The sequence below is a fragment of the Salminus brasiliensis genome, chromosome 3 (assembly GCF_030463535.1).
Source record: "Salminus brasiliensis chromosome 3, fSalBra1.hap2, whole genome shotgun sequence".
NCBI lineage: Eukaryota > Metazoa > Chordata > Actinopteri > Characiformes > Bryconidae > Salminus > Salminus brasiliensis.
The window spans coordinates 16576932-16598199 of NC_132880.1; positions in this window are offsets into that span (position 1 = coordinate 16576932).

Here is a 21268-nt window from a genome sequence, read left to right on the forward strand (position 1 = left end):
GCACCATCAGGGAGGGAAGAGGTAATGGAATCGTCTAAACTTGTAAGACAACAAAGAAAATCAATACATGTTTAGAAACTGAATGACCACCTACCTATTGGACAGTAGCAAACAGATAGACAGCGAGCCGTAGACAGTGACAGTTGGATGGACCCTTGATGAACAGACGCACCATAAGGGAGGGAATGGGTAATGGCATCCTCTAAACCTGTAAGACAACAAAGAAAATCAATAACTGTTTAGAAACTGAATGATCACCTACCTGTTAGACAGTAGCAAACACATAGACAGCAAGCCATACACAGTGACAGATGGATGGACCCTTGATGAACAGACGCACCATCAGGAAGGGATGGGGTAATGGCATCGTCTAAACCTGTAAGACAACAAAGAAAATCAATACATGTTTAGAAACTGAATGATCACCTACCTGTTAGACAGTAGCAGACAGATAGAAAGTGAGCCGTACACAGTGACAGATGATTGGACCCTTGATGGACAGATGCACCATCAGGTAGGGATGGGGTAACGGCATCCTCTAAACCTGTAAGACAACAAAGAAAATCAATTCATGCATAGAAACTGAATGATCACCTACCTGTTAGACAGGTGTACACAGAAAGACAGCGAGTCGTACACAGTTGCAGATGGATGGACCCTTGATGGACAGATGCACCATCAGGGAGGGAAGGGGTAATGGAATCGTCTAAACTTGTAAGACAACAAAGAAAATCAATACATGTTTAGAAACTGAATGACCACCTACCTATTGGACAGTAGCAAACAGATAGACAGCGAGCCGTAGACAGTGACAGTTGGATGGACCCTTGATGAACAGACGCACCATCAGGGAGGGAATGGGTAATGGCATCCTCTAAACCTGTAAGACAACAAAGAAAATCAATAACTGTTTAGAAACTGAATGATCACCTACCTGTTAGACAGGTGCAGATGGAAAGACAGCGAGCCGTACACAGTTGCAGATGGATGGACCCTTGATGGACAGACAATATCAGAGAGGGAAGGGGTAACGGCATCGTCTAAACCTGTAAGACAACAAAGAAAATCAATACATGTATAGAAACTGAATGAATACCTACCTGTTAACCAGGTGCAGACAGAAATACAGCGAGCCGTACACAGTGGCAGATGGATGGACCCTTGATAGACAGATGCACCATCAGGGAGGGAGGGGGTAATGGCATCCTCTAAACCTGTAAGACAACAAAGAAAATCAATACATGTATAGAACCTGAATGATCACCTACCTGTTACACAGTAGCAAACAGATAGAAAGCAAGCCGTACACAGTGACAGATGGATGGACCCTTGATGAACAGACGCACCATCAGGGAGGGAAGGGGTAATGGCATCCTCTAAACCTGTAAGACAACAAAGAAAATCAATTCATGCATAGAAACTGAATGATCACCTACCTGTTAGACAGGTGTACACAGAAAGACAGCGAGTCGTACACAGTTGCAGATGGATGGACCCTTGATGGACAGATGCACCATCAGAGAGGGAAGGAGTAACGGCATCCTCGGAACCTGAAAGACAACAAAGAAAATCAATACATGTTTAGAAACTGAATGATCACCTACCTGTTAGACAGTAGCAAAGAGATAGACAGCGAGCCGTAGACAGTGAGAGATGGATGGACCCTTGATGGACAGATGCACAATCAGGGAGGGAAGGGGTAATTGCATCCTCTAAACCTGAAAGACAACAAAGAAAATCAATACATGTATAGAAACTGAATGATCACCTACCTGTTAACCAGGTGCAGACAGATATACAGCGAGCCGTACACAGTGGCAGATGGATGGACCCTTGATAGACAGATGCACCATCAGGGAGGGAAGGGGTAATGGCATCCTCTAAACCTGTAAGACAACAAAGAAAATCAATAAATGTTTAGAAACTGAATGATTACCTACCTGTTAGAAAGTAGCAAAAAGATAGACTGCAAGCCGTAAACGGTGACAGACGGATGGACTCTTGATGGACAGATGCACCATCAGGGAGGGAAGGGGTAATGGCATCCTCTAAACCTTTAAGACAACAGAGAAAATCAATACATGTTTAGAAACTGAATGATCACCTACCTGTTAGAGAGTAGCAAACAGATACACAGCGAGCCGTAGACAGTGACAGATGGATGGACCCTTGATGGACAGATGCACAATCAGGGAGGGAAGGGGTAACGGCAACCTTGGAACCTGAAAGACAACAAAGAAAATCAATACATGTATAGAAACTGAATAATAACCTACCTGTTAACCAGGTGCAGACAGAAATACAGCGAGCCGTAGACAGTGACAGATGGATGGACCCTTGATGGACATATGCAGCATCAGGGATGGAAGGGGTAATAGAATCGTCTAAACTTGTAAGACAAAGAAAATCAATACATGTTTAGAAACTGAATGATCACCTACCTATTAGACAGTAGCAAACACATAGACAGCAAGCCGTACACAGTGACAGATGGATGGACCATTGATGGACAGACGCACAATCAGGTAGGGAAGGGGTAACGGCATCCTGTAAACCTGTAAGAAAACAAAGAAAATCAATACATGTTTAGAAACTGAATGATCACCTACCTGTTAGACAGTAGCAAACAGATAGACAGCGAGCCGTAGACAGTGAGAGATGGATGGACCCTTGATGGACAGATGCACAATCAGGGAGGGAAGGGGTAACGGCATCCTTGGAACCTGAAAGACAACAAAGAAAATCAATACATGTATAGAAACTGAATGATTACCTACCTGTTAACCAGGTGCAGACAGAAATACAGCGAGCCGTACACAGTGGCAGATGGATGGACCCTTTATGAACAGATGCACCATCAGGGAGGAAAGGGGTAATGGAATCGTCTAAACTTGTAAGACAACAAAGAAAATCAATACATGTTTAGAAACTGAATGATCACCTACCTATTAGACAGTAGCAAACAGATAGACAGCGAGCCGTAGACAGTGACAGTTGGATGGACCCTTGATGAACAGACGCACCATCAGGGAGGGAAGGGGTAATGGCATCCTCTAAACCTGTAAGACAACAAAGAAATTCAATACATGTATAAAACCTGAATGATTACCTACCTGTTAGAAAGTAGCAAAAAGATAGACTGCAAGCCGTAAACGGTGACAGACAGATGGTCCCTTGATGGACGGATGCACCATCAGGGAGGGAAGGGGTAATGGCATCCTCTAAACCTTTAAGACAACAAAGAAAATCAATACATGTTTAGAAACTGAATTATCACCTACCTGTTAGAGAGTAGCAAACAGATAGACAGCGAGCCGTAGACAGTGACAGATGGATGGACCCTTGATGGACAGATGCACAATCAGGGAGGGAAGGGGTCACGGCAACCTTGGAACCTGAAAGACAAAGAAGAAAATCAATACATGTATAGAAACTGAATAATAACCTACCTGTTAACCAGGTGCAGAAAGAAATACAGCGAGCCGTAGACAGTGACAAATGGATGGACCCTTGATGGACAGATGCAACAGCAGGGATGGAAGGGGTAATGGCATCGTCTAAACCTGTAAGACAACAAAGAAAATCAATACATGTTTAGAAACTGAATGATCACCTACCTGTTAGACAGTAGCAAACAGATAGACGGCGAGCCGTAGACAGTGAGAGATGGATGGACCCTTGATGGACAGATGCACAATCAGGGAGGGAAGGGGTAACGGCATCCTCGGAACCTGAAAGACAAAAAATAAAATCAATACATGTATAGAAACTGAATGATTACCTACCTGTTAACCAGGTGCAGACAGATATACAGCGAGCCGTACACAGTGGCAGATGGATGAACCCTTGATAGACAGATGCACCATCAGGGAGGGAAGGGGTAATGGCATCCTCTAATCCTGAAAGACAACAAAGAAAATCAATACATGTATAGAAACTGAATGATCACCTACCTGTTAACCAGGTGCAGATAGAAAGACAGCGAGCCGTACACAGTGGCAGATGGATGGACCCTTGATGGACAGACAATATCAGAGAGGGAAGGGGTAACGGCATCGTTTAAACCTGTCAGACAACAAAGAAAATCAATACATGTATAAAACCTGAATGATTACCTACCTGTTAGATAGTAGCAAACAGATAGTCAGCAAGCCGTACACAGTGACAGATGGATGGACCTTTGATGGACAGATGCACAATCAGAGAGGGAAGGAGTAACGGAATCCTCGGAACCTGAAAGACAACAAAGAAAATCAATACATGTATAAAACCTGAATGATTACCTACCTGTTAGACAGTAGCAAACAGATAGTCAGCAAGCCGTACACAGTGACAGATGGATGGACCCTTGATGAACAGACACACCATCAGAGAGGGAAGGGGTAATGGCATCCTCTAAACCTGTAAGACAACAAAGAAAATCAATAAATGTTTAGAAACTGAATGATTACCTACCTGTTAGAATTTAGAAAACAGATAGACTGCAAGCCGAAAACGGTGATAGACGGATGGACCCTTGATGGACAGATGCACCGTCAGGGAGGGAAGGGGTAATGGCATCCTCTAAACCTGTAAGACAACAAAAAAAATCAATACATGTTTAGAAACTGAATGATCACCTACCTTTTAGAAAGTAGCAAACAGATAGACAGCGAGCCATAGACAGTGACAGATGGATGGACCCTTAATGGACAGATGCACAATCAGAGAGGAAAGAGGTAACGGCATCCTCAAAACCTGAAAGACAACAAAGAAAATCAATACATGTATAGAAACTGAATGATAACCTATCTGTTAACCAGGTGCAGACAGAAATACAGCGAACCGTAGACAGTGACAGATGGATGGACCCTTGATGGATATATGCAACATCTGGGAGGGAAGGGGTAATGGCATCGTATAAACCTGTAAGACAACAAAGGAAATCAATACATGTTTAGAAACTGAATGATCACCTACCTCTTAGAAAGTAGCAAACAGATAGACAGCAAGCCGTACACAGTGACAGATGGATGGACCCTTAATGGACGGATGCACAATATGGGAGGGAAGGGGTAACGGCATCCTCGGAACCTGAAAGACAACAAATAAAATGAATACATGTATAGAAACTGAATGATAAACTACCTGTTAACCAGGTGCAGACAGAAATACAGTGAGCCGTAGATAGTGACAGATGGATGGACCCTTGATGGACAGATGCACAGTCAGGGAGGGAAGGGGTAATGGCATCCTCTAAACCTGTAAGACAACAAAGAAAATCAATAAATGTTTAGAAACTGAATGATTACCTACCTGTTAGAAAGTAGCAAAAAGATAGACTGCAAGCCGTAAACGGTGACAGACAGATGGTCCCTTGATAGACGGATGCACCATCAGGGAGGGAAGGGGTAATGGCATCCTCTAAACCTTTAAGACAACAAAGAAAATCAATACATGTTTAGAAACTGAATAATCACCTACCTGTTAGAGAGTAGCAAACAGATAGACAGCGAGCCGTAGACAGTGACAGATGGATGGACCCTTGATGGACAGATGCACAATCAGGGAGGGAAGGGGTAACGGCAACCTTGGAACCTGAAAGACAACAAAGAAAATCAATACATGTATAGAAACTGAATAATAACCTACCTGTTAACCAGGTGCAGAAAGAAATATAGCGAGCCATAGACAGTGACAGATGGATGGACCCTTGATGGACAGATGCAACAGCAGGGATGGAAGGGGTAATAGAATCGTCTAAACTTGTAAGACAAAGAAAATCAATACATGTTTAGAAACTGAATGATCACCTACCTATTAGACAGTAGCAAACACATAGACAGCAAACCGTACACAGTGACAGATGGATGGACCCTTGATGGACAGATGCACAATCAGGTAGGGAAGGGGTAACGGCATCCTCTAAACCTGTAAGACAACAAACAAAATCAATACATGTTTAGAAACTGAATGATCACCTACCTGTTAGACAGTAGCAAAAAGATAGACAGCGAGCCGTAGACAGTGAGAGATGGATGGACCCTTGATGGACAGATGCACAATCAGGGAGGGAAGGGGTAATGGCATCCTCTAAACCTGAAAGACAACAAAGAAAATCAATACATGTTTAGAAACTGAATGATCACCTACCTGTTAACCAGGTACAGACAGATATACAGTGAGCCGTACACAGAGGCAGATGGATGGACCATTGATAGACAGATGCACCATCAGGGAGGGAAGGGGTAATGGCATCCTCTAAACCTGTAAGACAACAAAGAAAATCAATAACTGTTTAGAAACTGAATGATCACCTACCTGTCAGAAAGTAGCAAACAGATAGACAGCAAGCCATACACAGTGACAGACGGATGGACACTTCATGGACAGATGCACCATCAGGGAGGGAAGGGGTAATGGCATCCTCTAAACATGTAAGACAACAAAGAAAATCAATAAATGTATAAAACCTGAATGATCACCTACCTGTTAGACAGGTGCACACAGAAAGACAGCGAGCCGTACACAGTTGCAGATGGATGGACCCTTGATGGACAGACAATATCAGGGAGGTAAGGGGTAACGCCATCGTCTAAACCTGTAATACAACAAATAATCAATACTTGTATAAAACCTGAATGATTATCTACCTGTTAGACAGTAGAAAACAGATAGTCAGCAAGTTGTACACAGTGACAGACGGATGGACCCTTGATGGACAGATGCACCATCAGGGAGGGAAGGGGTAACAGCATACTCGGAACCTGAAAGACAACAAAGAAAATCAATACATGTATAGAAACTGAATGATCACCTACCTGTTAACCAGGTGCAGACAGATATACAGCGAGCCGTACACAGTGGCAGATGGATGGACCCTTGATAGACAGATGCACCATCAGGGAGGGAAGGGGTAATGGCATCCTCTAAACCTGTAAGACAACAAAGAAAATCAATAACTGTTTAGAAACTGAATGATCACCTACCTGTTAGAAAGTAGCAAACAGATAGACAGCAAGCCATACACAGTGACAGACGGATGGACCCTTGATGGACAGACGCAATATCAGGGAGGGAAGGGGTAACGGCATCGTCTAAACCTGTAAGACAACAAAGAAAATCAATAACTGTTTAAACTGAATGATCACCTACCTGTTAGACAGGTGCAGAAAGAAAGACAGCGAGCCATACACAGTTGCAGATGGATGGACCCTTGATGGACAGACAATATCAGAGAGGGAAGGGGTAACGTCATCGTCTAAACCTGTAAGTCATCAAAGAAAATCAATACATGTATAAAACCTGAATGATTACCTACCTGTTAGATAGTAGCAAACAGATAGTCAGCAAGCCATACACAGTGACAGATGGATGGACCCTTGATGGACAGATGCACAATCAGGGAGGGAAGGGGTAACGGCATCCTCGGAACCTGAAAGACAAAAAAGAAAATCAATACATGTATAGAAACTGAATGAAAACCTACATGTTAACCAGGTGCAGACAGAAATACAGCGAACCGTAGACAGTGGCAGATGGAAGGACCCTTGATGGACATATGCAACATCTGGGAGGGAAGGGGTAATGGCATCGTCTAAACCTGTAAGACAACAAAGGAAATCAATACATGTTTAGAAACTGAATGATCACCTACCTCTTAGAAAGTAGCAAACAGATAGACAGCAAGCCGTACACAGTGACAGACGGATGGACCCTTGATGGACAGACGCAATATCAGGGAGGGAAGAGGTAACGGCATCGTCTAAACCTGTAAGACAACAAAGAAAATCAATACATGTATAAAACCTGAATGATTACCTACCTGTTAGACAGTAGCAAACAGATAGTCAGCAAGCCGTTTACAGTGACAGATGGATGGACCGTTGATGGACAGATGCACAATCAGGGAGGGAAGGGGTAACGGCATCCTCGGAACCTGAAAGACAACAAAGAAAATCAATACATGTATAGAAACTGAATGATAACCTACCTGTTAACCAGGTGCAGACAGAAATACAGCGAGCCGTAGATAGTGACAGATGGATGGACCATTGATGGACAGATGCAACATCAGGGAGGGAAGGGGTAATGAAATTGTCTAAACCTGTAAGACAACAAAGAAAATCAAAACATGTTTAGAAACTGAATGATCACCTATCTGTTAGAAAGTAGCAAACAGATAGACAGCAAGCCATACATAGTGACAGATGGATGGACCCTTGATGGACAGATGCACAATCAGGGAGGGAAGGGGTAATGGCATCGTCTAAACCTGTAAGACAACAAAGAAAATCAATACATGTATTGAACCTGAATGATTACCTACCTGTTAGACAGTAGCAAACAGATAGACAGCGAGCCACAGACAGTGAGAGATGGATGGACCCTTGATGGACAGAAGCACAATATGGGAGGAAAGGGGTAACGGCATCCTCGGAACCTGAAAGACAACAAAGAAAATCAATACATGTTTAGAAACTGAATGATAACAAACCTGTTAACCAGGTGCATACAGAAATACAGCGAACCGTAGACAGTGACAGATGGATGGACCCTTGATGGATATATGCAACATCTGGGAGGGAAGGGGTAATGGCATCGTCTAAACCTGTAAGACAACAAAGGAAATCAATACATGTTTAGAAACTGAATGATCACCTACCTCTTAGAAAGTAGCAAACAGATAGACAGCAAGCCGAACACAGTGACAGATGGATGGACCCTTGATGGACAGACAATATCAGAGAGGGAAGGGGTAACGGCATTGTCTAAACCTGTAAGACAACAAAGGAAATCAATACATGTTTAGAAACTGAATGATCACCTACCTCTTAGAAAGTAGCAAACAGATAGACAGCAAGCCGTACACAGTGACAGATGGATGGACCCTTAATGGACGGATGCACAATCAGGGAGGGAAGGGGTAACGGCATCCTCGGAACCTGAAAGACAACAAATAAAATGAATACATGTATAGAAACTGAATGATAAACTACCTGTTAACCAGGTGCAGACAGAAATACAGCGAGCCGTAGATAGTGACAGATGGATGGACCCTTGATGGACAGATGCACAATCAGGGAGGGAAGGGGTAATGGCATCCTCTAAACCTGTAAGACAACAAAGAAAATCAATAAATGTTTAGAAACTGAAAGATTACCTACCTGTTAGAAAGTAGCAAAAAGATAGACCTCAAGCCGTAAACGGTGACAGACGGATGGACCCTTGATGGACAGATGCACCATCAGGGAGGGAAGGGGTAATGGCATCCTCTAAACCTTTAAGACAACAGAGAAAATCAATACATGTTTAGAAACTGAATGATCACCTACCTGTTAGAGAGTAGCAAACAGATAGACAGCGAGCCGTAGACAGTGACAGATGGATGGACCCTTGATGGACAGATGCACAATCAGGGAGGGAAGGGGTAACGGCATCCTTGGAACCTGAAAGACAACAAAGAAAATCAATACATGTATAGAAACTGAATGATTACCTACCTGTTAACCAGGTGCAGACAGAAATACAGCGAGCCGTACACAGTGGCAGATGGATGGACCCTTTATGAACAGATGCACCATCAGGGAGGAAAGGGGTAATGGAATCGTCTAAACTTGTAAGACAACAAAGAAAATCAATACATGTTTAGAAACTGAATGATCACCTACCTATTAGACAGTAGCAAACAGATAGACAGCGAGCCGTAGACAGTGACAGTTGGATGGACCCTTGATGAACAGACGCACCATCAGAGAGGGAAGGGGAAACGGCATCGTCTAAACCTGTAAGACAACAAAGAAAATCAATACATGTATAAAACCTGAATGATTACCTACCTGTTAGATAGTAGCAAACAGATAGTCAGCAAGCCGTACACAGTGACAGATGGATGGACCCGTGATGGACAGATGCACAATCAGGGAGGGAAGGGGTAACGGCATCCTCGGAACCTGAAAGACAACAAAGAAAATCAATACATGTATAGAAACTGAATGATCACCTACCTGTTAACCAGGTGCAGAAAGAAATACAGCGAACCGTAGACAGTGACAGATGGATGGACCCTTGATGGACATATGCAACATCTGGGAGGGACGGGGTAACGGCATCCTCTAAACCTGTAAGACAACAAAGAAAATCAATACATGTTTAGAAACTGAATGACCACCTACCTATTGGACAGTAGCAAACAGATAGACAGCGAGCCGTAGACAGTGACAGTTGGATGGACCCTTGATGAACAGACGCACCATAAGGGAGGGAATGGGTAATGGCATCCTCTAAACCTGTAAGACAACAAAGAAAATCAATAACTGTTTAGAAACTGAATGATCACCTACCTGTTAGACAGGTGCAGATGGAAAGACAGCGAGCCGTACACAGTTGCAGATGGATGGACCCTTGATGGACAGACAATATCAGAGAGGGAAGGGGTAACGGCATCGTCTAAACCTGTAAGACAACAAAGAAAATCAATACATGTATAGAAACTGAATGAATACCTACCTGTTAACCAGGTGCAGACAGAAATACAGCGAGCCGTACACAGTGGCAGATGGATGGACCCTTGATAGACAGATGCACCATCAGGGAGGGAGGGGGTAATGGCATCCTCTAAACCTGTAAGACAACAAAGAAAATCAATTCATGCATAGAAACTGAATGATCACCTACCTGTTAGACAGGTGTACACAGAAAGACAGCGAGTCGTATACAGTTGCAAATGGATGGACCCTTGATGGACAGATGCACCATCAGGGAGGGAAGGGGAAACGGCATCGTCTAAACCTGTAAGGCAACAAACAAAATCAATACATGTATAAAACCTGAATGATTACCTACCTGTTAGATAGTAGCAAACAGATAGTCAGCAAGCCGTAAACAGTGACAGATGGATGGACCCTTGATGGACAGATGCACCATCAGAGAGGGAAGGAGTAACGGCATCCTCGGAACCTGAAAGACAACAAAGAAAATCAATACATGTTTAGAAACTGAATGATCACCTACCTGTTAGACAGTAGCAAACACATAGACAGCAAGCCATACACAGTGACAGATGGATGGACCCTTGATGAACAGACGCACCATCAGGAAGGGATGGGGTAATGGCATCGTCTAAACCTGTAAGACAACAAAGAAAATCAATACATGTTTAGAAACTGAATGATCACCTACCTGTTAGACAGTAGCAGACAGATAGAAAGTGAGCCGTACACAGTGACAGACGGATGGACCCTTGATGGACAGATGCACCATCAGGGAGGGAAGGGGTAATGGCATCCTCTAAACCTTTAAGACAACAGAGAAAATCAATACATGTTTAGAAACTGAATGATCACCTACCTGTCAGAGAGTAGCAAACAGATAGACAGCGAGCCGTAGACAGTGACAGATGGATGGACCCTTGATGGACAGATGCACAATCAGGGCGGGAAGGGGTAACGGCATCCTTGGAACCTGAAAGACAACAAAGAAAATCAATACATGTATAGAAACTGAATGATTACCTACCTGTTAAACAGGTGCAGACAGAAATACAGCGAGCCGTACACAGTGGCAGATGGATGGACCCTTTATGAACAGATGCACCATCAGGGAGGAAAGGGGTAATGGAATCGTCTAAAGTTGTAAGACAACAAAGAAAATCAATACATGTTTAGAAACTGAATGATCACCTACCTATTAGACAGTAGCAAACAGATAGACAGCGAGCCGTAGACAGTGACAGTTGGATGGACCTTTGATGAACAGATGCACCATCAGGGAGGGAAGGGGTAATGGCATCCTCTAAACCTGTAAGACAACAAAGAAAAACAATACATGTATAAAACCTGAATGATTACCTACCTGTTATATAGTAGCAAACAGATAGTCAGCAAGCCGTACACAGTGACAGATGGATGGACCCTTGATGGACAGACAATATCAGAGAGGGAAGGGGTAAAGTCATCGTCTAAACCAGTAAGACAACAAAGAAAATCAATACATGTTTAGAAACTGAATGATCACCTACCTGTTAGACAGTAGCAAACAGATAGACAGCGAGCCGTGGACAGTGAGAGATGGATGGACCCTTGATGGACATATGCAACATCTGGGAGAGAAGGGGTAACGGCTTCCTCTAAACCTGTAAGACAACAAAGAAAATCAATACATGTTTAGAAACTGAATGATCACCTACCTGTTAGACAGTAGCAAACAGATAGACAGCGAGCCGTGGACAGTGAGAGATGGATGGACCCTTGATGGACAGATGCACAATCAGGGAGGGAAGGGGTAACGGCATCCTCGGACCCTGAAAGACAACAAAGAAAATCAATACATGTACAGAAACTGAATGAATACCTACCTGTTAACCAGGTGCAGACAGAAATACAGCGAGCCGTACACAGTGGCAGATGGATGGACCCTTGATAGACAGATGCACCATCAGGGAGGGAAGGGGTAATGGCATCCTCTAATCCTGAAAGACAACAAAGAAAATCAATACATGTATAGAAATTGAATGATCACCTATCTGTTAAGCAGGTGCAGACAGAAATACAGCGAGCCGTACACAGTGGCAGATGGATGGACCCTTGATAAACAGATGCACCATCAGGGAGGGAAGAGGTAATGAAATCGTCTATACTTGTAAGACAACAAAGAAAATCAATACATGTTTAGAAACTGAATGACCACCTACCTATTGGACAGTAGCAAACAGATAGACAGCGAGCCGTAGACAGTGACAGTTGGATGGACCCTTGATGAACAGACGCACCATCAGGGAAGGAATGGGTAATGGCATCCTCTAAACCTGTAAGACAACAAAGAAAATCAATAACTGTTTAGACACTGAATGATCACCTACTTGTTAGACAGGTGCAGATGGAAAGACAGCGAGCCGTACACAGTTGCAGATGGATGGACCCTTGATGGACAGACAATATCAGAGAGGGAAGGGGTAACGGCATCGTTTAAACCTGTAAGACAACAAAGAAAACCAATGCATGTATAGAAACTGAATGAATACCTACCTGTTAACCAGGTGCAGACAGAAATACAGCGAGTCGTACACAGTTGCAGATGGATGGAACCTTGATGGACAGATGCACCATCAGGGAGGGAAGGGGTAACGGCATCGTCTAAACCTGTAAGGCAACAAAGAAAATCAATACATGTATAAAACCTGAATGATTACCTACCTGTTAGATATAACAAACAGATAGTCAGCAAGCCGTAAACAGTGACAGATGGATGGACCCTTGATGGACAGATGCACAATCAGGGAGGGAAGGGGTAACGGCATCCTTGGAACCTGAAAGACAACAAAGAAAATCAATACATGTATAGAAACTGAATGATTACCTATCTGTTAAACAGGTGCAGACAGAAATACAGCGAGCCGTACACAGTGGCAGATGGATGGACCCTTTATGAACAGATGCACCATCAGGGAGGAAAGGGGTAATGGAATCGTCTAAACTTGTAAGACAACAAAGAAAATCAATACATGTTTAGAAACTGAATGATCACCTACCTATTAGACAGTAGCAAACAGATAGACAGCGAGCCGTAGACAGTGACAGTTGGATGGACCCTTGATGAACAGATGCACCGTCAGGGAGGGAAGGGGTAATGGCATCCTCTAAACCTGTAAGACAACAAAGAAAATCAATACATGTATAAAACCTGAATGATTACCTACCTGTTATATAGTAGCAAACAGATAGTCAGCAAGCCATACACAGTGACAGATGGATGGACCCTTGATGGACAGACAATATCAGAGAGGGAAGGGGTAACGGCATCGTCTAAACCAGTAAGACAACAAAGAAAATCAATACATGTATAAAACCTGAATGATTACCTACCTGTTAGATAGTAGCAAACAGATAGTCAGCAAGCCGTACACAGTGACAGATGGATGGACCCATGATGGACAGATGCACAATCAGGGAGGGAAGGGGTAACGGCATCCTCGGAACCTGAAAGACAACAAAGAAAATCAATACATGTATAGAAACTGAATGATCACCTACCTGTTAACCAGGTGCAGACAGAAATACAGTGAACCGTAGACAGTGACAGATGGATGGACCCTTGATGGACATATGCAACATCTGGGAGAGAAGGGGTAACGGCATCCTCTAAACCTGTAAGACAACAAAGAAAATCAATACATGTTTAGAAACTGAATGTTCACCTACCTGTTAGACAGTAGCAAACAGATAGACAGCGAGCCGTGAACAGTGAGAGATGGATGGACCCTTGATGGACAGATGCACAATCAGGGAGGGAAGGGGTAATGGCATCCTCTAATCCTGAAAGACAACAAAGAAAATCAATACATGTATAGAAACTGAATGATCACCTATCTGTTAAGCAGGTGCAGACAGAAATACAGCGAGCCGTACACAGTGGCAGATGGATGGACCCTTGATGAACAGACGCACCATCAGGGAGGGAAGAGGTAATGGAATCGTCTATACTTGTAAGACAACAAAGAAAATCAATACATGTTTAGAAACTGAATGACCACCTACTTATTGGACAGTAGCAAACAGATAGACAGCGAGCCGTAGACAGTGACATTTGGATGGACACTTGATGAACAGACGCACCATCAGGGAAGGAATGGGTAATGGCATCCTCTAAACCTGTAAGACAACAAAGAAAATCAATAACTGTTTAGAAACTGAATGATCACCTACTTGTTAGACAGGTGCAGATGGAAAGACAGCGAGCCGTACACAGTTGCAGATGGATGGACCCTTGATGGACAGACAATATCAGAGAGGGAAGGGGTAACGAAATCGTCTAAACCTGTAAGACAACAAAGAAAATCAATACATGTATAGAAACTGAATGAATACCTACCTGTTAACCAGGTGCAGACAGAAATACAGCGAGTCGTACACAGTTGCAGATGGATGGACTCTTGATGGACAGATGCACCATCAGGGAGGGAAGGGGTAACGGCATCGTCTAAACCTGTAAGGCAACAAAGAAAATCAATACATGTATAAAACCTGAATGATTACCTACCTGTTAGATAGTAGCAAACAGAGAGTCAGCAAGCCGTAAACAGTGACAGATGGATGGACCCTTGATGGACAGATGCACCATCAGAGAGGGAAGGAGTAACGGCATCCTCGGAACCTGAAAGACAACAAAGAAAATCAATACATATTTAGAAACTGAATGATCACCTACCTGTTAGACAGTAGCAAACACATGGACAGCAAGCCATACACAGTGACAGATGGATGGACCCTTGATGAACAGACGCACCATCAGGAAGGGATGGGGCAATGGCATCGTCTAAACCTGTAAGACAACAAAGAAAATCAATACATGTTTAGAAACTGAATGATCACCTACCTGTTAGACAGTAGCAGACAGATAGAAAGTGAGCCGTACACAGTGACAGATGATTGGACCCTTGATGGACAGATGCACCATCAGGTAGGGATGGGGTAACGGCATCCTCTAAACCTGTAAGACAACAAAGAAAATCAATAAATGTTTAGAAACTGAATGATTACCTACCTGTTAGAAAGTAGCAAAAAGATAGACTGCAAGCCGTAAACGGTGACAGACGGATGGACCCTTGATGGACAGATGCACCATCAGGGAGGGAAGGGGTAATGGCATCCTCTAAACCTTTAAGACAACAGAGGAAATCAATACATGTATAGAAACTGAATGATCACCTACCTGTTAACCAGGTGCAGACAGAAATACAGCGAACCGTAGACAGTGACAGATGGATGGACTCTTGATGGACATATGCAACATCTGGGAGGGAAGGGGTAACAGCATCCTCTAAACCTGTAAGACAACAAAGAAAATCAATACATGTTTAGAAACTGAATGATCACCTACCTGTTAGATAGTAGCAAACAGAGAGTCAGCAAGCCGTAAACAGTGACAGATGGATGGACCCTTGATGGACAGATGCACCATCAGAGAGGGAAGGAGTAACGGCATCCTCGGAACCTGAAAGACAACAAAGAAAATCAATACATATTTAGAAACTGAATGATCACCTACCTGTTAGAAAGTAGCAAACAGATAGACAGCGAGCCGTGGACAGTGAGAGATGGATGGACCCTTGATGGACAGATGCACAATCAGGGAGGGAAGGGGTAACGGCATCCTCGGACCCTGAAAGACAACAAAGAAAATCAATACATGTATAGAAACTGAATGAATACCTACCTGTTAACCAGGTGCAGACAGAAATACAGCGAGCCGTACACAGTGGCAGATGAATGGACCCTTGATAGACAGATGCACCATCAGGGAGGGAAGGGGTAATGGCATCCTCTAATCCTGAAAGACAACAAAGAAAATCAATACATGTATAGAAACTGAATGATCACCTATCTGTTAAGTAGGTGCAGACAGAAATACAGCGAGCCGTACACAGTGGCAGATGGATGGACCCTTGATGAACAGACGCACCATCAGGGAGGGAAGAGGTAATGGAATCGTCTAAACTTGTAAGACAACAAAGAAAATCAATACATGTTTAGAAACTGAATGACCACCTACCTATTGGACAGTAGCAAACAGATAGACAGCGAGCCGTAGACAGTGACAGTTGGATGGACCCTTGATGAACAGACGCACCATCAGGGAGGGAATGGGTAATGGCATCCTCTAAACCTGTAAGACAACAAAGAAAATCAATAACTGTTTAGAAACTGAATGATCACCTACCTGTTAGACAGGTGCAGATGGAAAGACAGCGAGCCGTACACAGTTGCAGATGGATGGACCCTTGATGGACAGACAATATCAGAGAGGGAAGGGGTAACGGCATCGTCTAAACCTGTAAGACAACAAAGAAAATCAATACATGTTTAGAAACTGAATGAATACCTACCTGTTAACCAGGTGCAGACAGAAATACAGCGAGCCGTACACAGTGGCAGAGGGATGGACCCTTGATAGACAGATGCACCATCAGGGAGGGAGGGGGTAATGGCATCCTCTAAACCTGTAAGACAACAAAGAAAATCAATACATGTATAGAACCTGAATGATCACCTACCTGTTACACAGTAGCAAACAGATAGAAAGCAAGCCGTACACAGTGACAGATGGATGGACCCTTGATGAACAGACGCACCATCAGGGAGGGAAGGGGTAATGGCATCCTCTAAACCTGTAAGACAACAAAGAAAATCAATTCATGCATAGAAACTGAATGATCACCTACCTGTTAGACAGGTGTACACAGAAAGACAGCGAGTCGTACACAGTTGCAGATGGATGGACCCTTGATGGACAGATGCACCATCAGGGAGGGAAGGGGTAACGGCATCGTCTAAACCTGTAAGGCAACAAAGAAAATCAATACATGTATAAAACCTGAATGATTACCTACCTGTTAGATAGTAGCAAACAGATAGTCAGCAAGCCGTAAACAGTGACAGATGGATGGACCCTTGATGGACAGATGCACCATCAGAGAGGGAAGGAGTAACGGCATCCTCGGAACCTGAAAGACAACAAAGAAAATCAATACATGTTTAGAAACTGAATGATCACCTACCTGTTAGACAGTAGCAAACACATAGACAGCAAGCCATACACAGTGACAGATGGATGGACCCTTGATGAACAGACGCACCATCAGGAAGGGATGGGGTAATGGCATCATCTAAACCTGTAAGACAACAAAGAAAATCAATACATGTTTAGAAACTGAATGATCACCTACCTGTTAGACAGTAGCAGACAGATAGAAAGTGAGCCGTACACAGTGACAGATGATTGGACCCTTGATGGACAGATGCACCATCAGGTAGGGATGGGGTAACGGCATCCTCTAAACCTGTAAGACAACAAAGAAAATCAATACACGTTTAGAAACTGAATGATCACCTACCTGTTAGACAGTAGCAAACAGATAGACAGCAAGCCATACACAGTGACAGATGGATGGACCCTTGATGGACAGATGCACAATCAGGGAGGGAAGGGGTAACGGCATCCTTGGAACCTGAAAGACAACAAAGAAAATCAATACATGTATAGAAACTGAATAATAACCTACCTGTTAACCAGGTGCAGACAGAAATACAGCGAGCCGTAGACAGTGACAGATGGATGGACCCTTGATGGACATATGCAACATCAGGGATGGAAGGGGTAATAGAATCGTCTAAACTTGTAAGACAAAGAAAATCAATACATGTTTAGAAACTGAATGATCACCTACCTATTAGACAGTAGCAAACACATAGACAGCAAGCCGTACACAGTGACAGATGGATGGACCCTTGATGGACAGACGCACAATCAGGTAGGGAAGGGGTAACGGCATCCTGTAAACCTGTAAGAAAACAAAGAAAATCAATACATGTTTAGAAACTGAATGATCACCTACCTGTTAGACAGTAGCAAACAGATAGACAGCGAGCCGTAGACAGTGAGAGATGGATGGACCCTTGATGGACAGATGCACAATCAGGGAGGGAAGGGGTAACGGCATCCTTGGAACCTGAAAGACAACAAAGAAAATCAATACATGTATAGAAACTGAATGATTACCTACCTGTTAACCAGGTGCAGACAGAAATACAGCGAGCCGTACACAGTGGCAGATGGATGGACCCTTGATGGACAGATGCACCATCAGGGAGGAAAGGGGTAATGGAATCGTCTAAACTTGTAAGACAACAAAGAAAATCAATACATGTTTAGAAACTGAATGATCACCTACCTATTAGACAGGTGCAGACAGAAAGACAGCGAGCCGTACACAGTTGCAGATGGATGGACCCTTGATGGACAGACAAAATCAGGGAGGGAAGGGGTAACGGCATTGTCTAAACCTGTAAGACAACAAAGAAAATCAATACATGTATAAAACCTGAATGATTATCTACCTGTTAGATAGTAGAAAACAGATAGTCAGCAAGTCGTACACAGTGACAGATGGATGGACCCTTGACGGACAGATGCACAATCAGGGAGGAAAGGGGTAACGGCATCCTCGGAACCTGAAAGACAACAAAGAAAATCAATACATGTATAGAAACTGAATGATCACCTACCTGTTAGACAGGTGCAGAAAGAAAAACAGTGAGCAATAGACAGCGAAAGATGGATGGACCCTTGATGGACAGATGCATCATCAGGGAGGGAAGGTGTAATGGAATCGTCTAAACTTGTAAGACAACAAAGAAAATCAATACATGTTTAGAAACTGAATGATCACCTACCTATTAGACAGTAGCAAAGAGATAGACAGCGAGCCGTAGACAGTGACAGTTGGATGGACCCTTGATGAACAGACGCACCATCAGAGGGGGAAGGGGTAATGGCATCCTCTAAACCTGTAAGACAACAAAGAAAAATCAATAACTGTTTAGAACCTGAATGATCACCTACCTGTTAGAAAGTAGCAAACAGATAGACAGCAAGCCGTACACAGTTGCAGATGGATGGACCCTTGATGGAGAGACACAATATCAGGGAGGGAAGGGGTAACAGCATCGTCTAAACCTGTAAGACAACGGAGAAAATCAATACATGTATAAAACCTGAATGATTACCTACCTGTTAGATAGTAGCAAACAGATAGTCAGCAAGCCGTACACAGTGACAGATGGATGGACCCTTGATGGACAGATGCACAATCAGGGAGGGAAGGGGTAACGGCATCCTCTGAACCTGAAAGACAACAAAGAAAATCAATACATGTTTAGAAACTGAAAGAACACCTACCTGTTAGACAGTAGCAAACAGATAGACAGCAAGCCGTACACAGTGACAAATGGATAGACCATTGATGAACAGAAGCACCATCAGGTAGGGATGGGGTAATGGCATCGTCTAAACCTGTAAGAACACAAAGAAAATCAATACATGTTTAGAAACTGAATGATCACCTACCTGTTAGACAGAAGCAGAGAGATAGAAAGTGAGCCGTACACAGTGACAGATGATTGGACCCTTGATGGACAGACACAATATCAGGGAGGGAAGGGGTAACAGCATCGTCTAAACCTGTAAGACAACGGAGAAAATCAATACATGTATAAAACCTGAATGATTACCTACCTGTTAGATAGTAGCAAACAGATAGTCAGCAAGCCGTACACAGTGACAGATGGATGGACCCTTGATGGACAGATGCACAATCAGGGAGGGAAGGGGTAACGGCATCCTCTGAACCTGAAAGACAACAAAGAAAATCAATACATGTTTAGAAACTGAATGAACACCTACCTGTTAGACAGTAGCAAACAGATAGACAGCAAGCCGTACACAGTGACAAATGGATGGACCATTGATGAACAGACGCACCATCAGGTAGGGATGGGGTAATGGCATCGTCTAAACCTTTAAGAACACAAAGAAAATCAATACATGTTTAGAAACTGAATGATCACCTACCTGTTAGACAGTAGCAGACAGATAGAAAGTGAGCCGTACACAGTGACAGATGATTGGACCCTTGATGGACAGATGCACCATCAGGGAGGGAAGGGGAAATGGCATCCTCAGAACCTGAAAGACAACAAAGAAAATCAATATATGTATAGAAACTGAATGATAACCTACCTGTTAACCAGGTGCAGACAGAAATAAAGAGAGCCGTAGATAGTGACAGATGGATGAACCCGTGATGGACAGATGCAACATCAGGGAAGGAAGGGAAAATGGCATCCTCTAAACCTGTAAGACAACAAATAAAATCAATAACTGTTTAGAAACTGAATGATCACCTACCCGTTAGAAAGTAGCAAACAGATAGACAGCAAGCCATACACAGTGACAGACGGATGGACTCTTGATGGATAGATGCACCATCAGGGAGGGAAGGGGTAATGGCATCCTCTAAACCTGTAAGACAACAAAGAAAATCAATACATGTATAAAACCTGAATGATCACCTACCTGTTAGACAGGTGCAGACAGAAAGACAGCGAGCCGTACACAGTTGCAGATGGATGGACCCTTGATGGACAGACAAAATCAGGGAGGGAAGGGGTAACGGCATTGTCTAAACCTGTAAGACAACAAAGAAAATCAATACATGTATAAAACCTGAATGATTATCTACCTGTTAGATAGTAGAAAACAGATAGTCAGCAAGTCGTACACAGTGACAGATGGATGGACCCTTGACGGACAGATGCACAATCAGGGAGGAAAGGGGTAACGGCATCCTCGGAACCTGAAAGACAACAAAGAAAATCAATACATGTATAGAAACTGAATGATCACCTACCTGTTAACCAGGTGCAGACAGAAATACAGCGACCCGTAGACAGTG